Here is a 6678-nt window from a genome sequence, read left to right as displayed (position 1 = left end):
TGCATGTGTCTTAAGTAATGCATCCTCTCATTCAAACAAAGTGAAATGGTTGTCGTAGAATGCATGGATTTTGTTTGAGTTGACAAACAAGAACACTGTCTGTGGGGCAATGAAGATTGCAGTCAGCCTACCATCATACTCTTTTATTCTTTAATTATCACTTTCCATGTATATTTGTTAAATTTACTCAAACATTTGTAATTGTAAATACTAGTCCTAGTCTAACTTTTATAATATAGAGACCATATATTTAATCTATGCAAACTCGGTAATTTGAAAATAACTCCATATACAGTTCTCCCAATTTATGTCAAGGTAGCTAGGAGTAAAAACTCACCTTCAGAATCTATGTAAGAAAATATTTAATGGCAGCCATCAATACCAATGTCAAGAACCATTTATCCAGCTGGACAATAATGTTTTGAATGAACATAGTGGATGAAGAAGCATGAAAAATATATTGAGAAATACAAAGACTATCTTGCTAGAGAATCCTGAACCTACAAATATTTATGCTTACCTGCAGAGGATCACAACTTTTATGATCACCAGTGCCATTCATTATTGTGTCACTGATACTACGCGTTTTGAACAGACATCACTGAGGATAGCCTCACCTGACAGCTCTGCCATGAGCTGCCAGATGGCAGCCTGATTCAAGGATAACACAACAGTAAGTACTGTATGATTTCCTTAATTTATCATAATTTTCCTGCTGGATACTCCACAGATATAATACAGTTTCTCTGAACATCTGTGGGTTTCTTCATTAGATACACATAAATATATAAGTATTTAGCTGCAGATATAAATTATATGATTAAGGGGCATAGTGGTTAATTGTTTAGTATGTCCTAGCAAACACCAGGCATATATCCAAAACATGCCCGGTATTAAAATAGTGTCCTATTTATAGAAATTAAGCTCCTTAAAATCTTACTTAGCCTGTATTTTCACTCCAATCTAAACAACGTAACTTTCTCCCAGGAGGGTAGAATAAGGAATAAACAACAACAAAAAATGTTTAATTGCACCTTTTCTCAGTTATATAATCAAGCCTGAAGAGAAGAGTTCCTAAGCTCTACCTCTGAAAGGGTTATATTTATATTTTATTTTTTGTCACTTTATGTATAGATTTTACTGGTCTCTATTTCTCTGAAAGATAAGGTAAGCTCAAATTCAAGGCTGTCTCTGGTCTGGATCAAGACAGTTGTAACAGAAACAGCATAAACAGCAAATTTAGGTTTAAGAAAGGTGACAGTTCTAGAAAAAATAAATACATAATCACACAGTAAAAAAAAAAAAAAGATAAAAAAACAAAAGCAAAGAAAATTATACCTAAAGAAGTGTATTAAGACCCTAGATTCCTCCATGAATGCATTAGACCTTGCTGTATGTTCATGAGAAAGATTCCCAAAGTTTTAGGATTCTAAAAGGAAATATCCCTTCTTTTTTCTTTGTTATTATTAACTCGGTCTGGTGAAATTTAATTTAGAATAGAATGGTTAAGGTTGGAAGGGACCTTAAAGATCATCGAGTTCCAACTCCCTGCCATGGGCAGGGACACCTCCCACTAGACCAGGTTGCTCAAAGCCCCATCCAGCCTGGCCTTAAACACTTCCAGGGATGGGACATCCACAACTTCTCTGGGCAACCTGTTCCAGTGCCTCACCACCCTCACAGTAAAGAATTTCTTTCTAGTATCCAATCTAAATCTCCCCTCTTCCAATTTAAAACCATTACCCCTTGTCCTGTCACTACAGTTCCTGAGAAAGAGTCCCTCTCTGGCTCTCCTGTAGGTTCCCTTCAGATACTGGAAGGCTGCTATGAGATCTTCCCAGAGCCTTCTCTTCTCCAGGCTGAACAACCCCAGCTCTCTCAGCCTGTCCTCATAGGAGAGGTGCTCCATCCCTCCGATCATCTTCGTGGCCCTCCGCTGGACCCGTTCCAACAGGTCCATGTCCCTTCTATGTTGAGGACTCCAGAGCTGGACACAGTACTCCAGGTGGGGTCTCACGAGCGCAGAGCAGAGGGGTAGAATCACCTCCCGTGACCTGCTGGCCACACTTCTTTTGATGCAGCCCAGGATGCGGTTGGCTTTCTGGGCTGCCAGTGTGCACTGCCGGCTCATGTTGAGCTTCTCAACCACGAGCACTCCCAAGTCCTCTTCCTCAGGGCTGCTCTCCAGCCATTCTCCGCCCAACCTGTATTTGTGCCTGGGATTGCCACGTCCCAGGTGCAGGACCCTGCACTTGGCTTGGCTGAACTTCATGCGGTTTGCACAAGTACACCTCTCAAGCCTGTCCAGGTCCCTCTGGATGGTATCTCTTCCCTCCAGCGTGTAAACTGCGCCACCGAGTTTGGTGTCATTGGCAAACTTGCTGAGGGTGCACTCTATCCCACTGTCCATGTCTCCGACAAAGATGTTAAATAGCACCAGTCCCAGTACCAACCCCTGAGGAACACCACTCGTCACTGGCCGCCACTTGGACATGGAGCCATTGACCACAACCCTTTGAGTGCAGCCATTCAGCCAGTTCCTTATCCACCGAGTGGTCCATCCATTGAATCCGTGACTTTCCAATTTTGAGACCAGGATGTCATGCGGGACAGTGTCAAACGCTTTGCATAAGTCCAGGTAGATGATGTCTGTTGCTCTGCCCTTGTCCACCAAGTCTGTGGCAGTATCATAAAAGGCCACCAAATTTGTCAGGCACGATTTGCCCTTGGTGAAATCATGTTGGCTGTCTCCAATCACCTCCTTATTTCCCACGTGCCTTAGCAGAGATTCCAGGAGGATCTGCTCCATGATCTTGCCAGGCACAGAGGTGAGGCTGACTGACCTATAGTTCCCTGGGTCTTCTTTTTTTCCTTTTTTGAATATTGGGGTTATGTTCCCCTTTTTCCAGTCAGTGGGAACTTCACCAGATTGCCACGATTTCTCAAATATGATGGAAAGCGGCTTAGCAACTTCATTTGCCAGCTCTCTCCAGACCCGTGGATGGATTTCGTCAGGTCCCCTGGACTTATGCACCTTCAGGTTCCTTAAGAGGTCTCAAACCTGATCTTCTCCTACTGTGGGCAGTTCTTCATTCTCAGAGCCCCTGTTTTTGCCTTCCATGACTTGGGCAGTGTGGTTAGAGCCCTTGCCAGTGAAGACTGAGGCAAAAAATTTGTTCAGTAGCTCAGCCTGATCCATATCCTGGGTGGCCAGGTCTCCCGTTTCTTTCAGGAGAGGGCCCACAACTTCCTTAGTCTTGCCTTTATCCCTGACATATCTATAGAAGTTTAATTGAATTTCCTGCATATACTTCAGCACATGCAAAAACAAACAATACTTGTTAAATATCAGCATTGTTTTACCTTCTTTTTATTTCAAATTTAGTGCTATATTTATTTATTTATATGTCATCCTGAGGAGAATGGGCCAATATGGTTATTATGGACCAATAACCTCTATTTTCAGTTTCATGACTACTGAATATGAAAGGTGGACTCACCCAACTGCACCATAGCACAGCCTATGAGTGGTCCAGCTGAGTGACAAAATGTCTGACTGAAAGGATTCGTTAAGGAAGACCAGTAATTTATCTCCGCTGCCCCCATCTGCCATCTCCTCTTGCATGGCACAATTTAACCAAATGCTCTGGAAGAGGTTTCCTTGAGGAAAAGAACAGAGCTTTTTTGTATGGAGAACAAAGTGTACTATCAGGAGAATCAAAGTATCCAAAGACAGAACAAAGTCCCATGGAAGAGAATAAAATCCTTCAAGAGAAGCATACAGACTCTTCTGAAGAAACAAAGCACCTTGAGAAACAGCAAAAGACCCTCCAACAACAAAATAAAGCCCTCAGAGAGAGATTAAGGCTCTCAAAGGACAAGAAAGAGCATTTGCAATGGAGGAAAAAGCTCCTCAGCAAAAGATTTTAGCTTTATGGGAGGAAAACAAGGCCTTCAAGGAGCAGCTTAAGGGTGTTCAAAAGGACAAGAAAGCCATTCTGGAGTAGGAGAAATTTCTTCAAGAGGAAAAAAATGCCTCAGTGAGGAGAAATTTACCCTCCAAGAGGAGAACAGGGCCCTTCAAGATGAGAAATAGGCCCTACAAAATCTGGAGAAAGCTCTCCAAGAAGAGCACAAAGTTCTGCATGAATGGAATAAGTTATTTCAAGGGGAGAAATAAAGCAATGTAAGTAAAGAATCAGATGCTTAGGGAGATATAGGCAGGAGTGAAGAGTTTGCAAAGAGAATAATTTTCATTGTTAGCCAGGTATTAAGGTGTCATCTTCATAACAGAACATTGGCAGCAACTAATGACTAAAACCAGGCATAAAGTAGTCTGTTAGGCTTAGTGCCAAAGCCTAGGAGGTTTGAAAGTGCTGAAACATGGGTGTTGGAATCTTGCATCCCTGAAGCCTAATAAATTACTGCTGGCAATACATAATGTACATCTGCAGATGTCTGCTTTTTTGGGATATTGAATACCACAGAAAACAAGTTTCTTACTATAGTATTTCAAAGTTCAGATTAATACAATTTTTTTTTTTTACTATAAAATCTTGGAGGATATTAATAGAAAATGTATTCTGATGTAATAAACACTGAAGTCATATACAAGGGAGACTGTGTCAGACTTCCACTTTTTACACCTAGACTTAACCAGTAAAATAATGTTTCCAAAAATAGTTGGTAAGAAATTATTTCAGAATATGTTAATGAATCCTTTACCTCAAAGATACAGTTTTAACGTGAGTTTTGAGGAAAAAAAAATCATTATATGTTTGGGCTACTAAAGAAAGAAGACCAGGAAGAAAGCTTGAATGTTGTCTTCCTGGACCATCCAGAGTGCTACTTTTCTCTATTTCTGCTTTGTGTAGCTCCAACAGGCAATTTCAAAGGCAATAGGTATGCACAATTACTCCCAAAAGAAATTGTTAAATGAGCCAGTCTTTGTCTTTAATCTTTTACATTCCTCCAACGTCAGCCTTTTAGACTTTGTACCCTTGGACACCTGCACATGCATTTGTATCATATTCTAGTACTTCATATGATAAAAACACTGCTTTTATCGTGTGCAGAGATATTATTTCAAAAGCCTGGAACTGGAAAACCACAACAGAATAAACCAACACATTAAGACTACCTGGTATGCATAGGAAACTAGGGACAAGAACTCACTCTGTGGACGTGGCCACTCTGCTCTAGCTGCATCTAGCCATAAACAGACTGACAGAACAAGTATTTGACATTTGACTTTGGGTCCACATCTCTGGAAAAGATTTCCTGTTCTCCCAGGAAATCAAGTTAGCAACAAGATGTATTAAAAATATAGAATACTTGTTAGTGTAGAAATAAAAGCACTAGAAAAGAAAGTTTATAGTCATGACTCCAAAACCTTCAAAGAGAAATGATACTGCAGGCAGTGGAGCGAGGACATAGGTAACTAGCACCTGAGGAAAAAAAAAAAATTCTTTTCTTTTGCCAAATATTAAACTGTTGATATTAATATCTCTGGCCTTAAAGACCAGAAAGGTTTTTGGAAAGTTGAGTACAGTGGTGTACTAGTGGACACCTAGGCTGAGAAAACTGGTGCAATTGGAAGGCATATTGTCCTGGAGAAATACTAAGAGTTTTTCTCTTGTACGGATGGTTTCCTGATGAGAACCCTGGTATACCTTGTCTTCAGTTTAGAGGTCTGGATTCAGATGTTTTGGATTAAGATACTTTTCGTGTTGGAAACATTCTCAGCAGACATCTGTCATACAGAACTTGAGTGATCTTGTCACTCAGAGAGAGCTAAGAGGAGATGAACACTGGACTACAGTTCATTACTTGAACTTTTTTCTGGATGTAAGCTGAATCACGTGACCACCTATGTAAATATCATATAATAATTGTTAAACATGACGTGAACTAAAAAAAAATTAAAAACTGGATAGCCATCGAATGATGTAGGTGGGATGTGACCTCTAGATGTCAACTAGCCACTTACTGAAAGCAAGGGCAGGTTTCAATTTACCTTAGACAAGAGGAAACATTAGGCAAGATTACATTAGAATGGGGGCTAAGAAAACACCACTTGTGTGGTGGCCAGCTGATGGAGAACCACCGCTTTTCCTTATGGTAACCTGTTAGACATTACTGTGTGCACTATGAGACATTCACACAGAACTTTCACAAACTCGTGGCTCCCGTATCTGTGAAGATAAGTAAGTTCTTCATATATTACGGTAGTCTGATATTCTAACACATTCCAGCTTCTGTTGAAGTATATGAGACTCTTCTCCCAGAGCTGCTTTCTCTAATCTCTTTCTTTCCTTGGTTCCCTTGGAATTTTATGATGTGTTTACTCAGAATTAGGGACTATGATAATAACTTGGCAAGATTATGTAGTAATATTCCTTTTGGAAAATGCTGCATTTACTTCTAAGTACATTAGGGGTTATTTCAATTCTGGGTTTGGATGTTTATATAATGAAGAAATATGGTGCTTTAATTTGTCTTTATAGCATTAATATGATTAAATTTACTTCCACACAAATAAATTAATTATTCCATAAGTACATTATGTTTAAAACATTACAAAATTATTGTGTGTAATTAGATACTTCAATTATGATTAACAGTGTTTCAAAGTATTTTAAATTAGCTGTTTATTTCTTGTGAAAAATTAAACACCAT

At 39.8% G+C, this 6678-nt stretch overlaps 1 pseudogene; it reads left to right on the top strand.

Moving 5' to 3' along the window:
* Positions 1–3422: 3422 nt before the first annotated feature.
* LOC141465979 (uncharacterized) lies at positions 3423–4210 on the top strand (annotated as a pseudogene).
* Positions 4211–6678: the final 2468 nt, after the last annotated feature.

The sequence above is a fragment of the Numenius arquata genome, chromosome 1 (assembly GCF_964106895.1).
Source record: "Numenius arquata chromosome 1, bNumArq3.hap1.1, whole genome shotgun sequence".
Classification (NCBI taxonomy): Eukaryota; Metazoa; Chordata; class Aves; order Charadriiformes; family Scolopacidae; genus Numenius; species Numenius arquata.
This window is presented reverse-complemented; position numbering and strand designations above follow the sequence as displayed.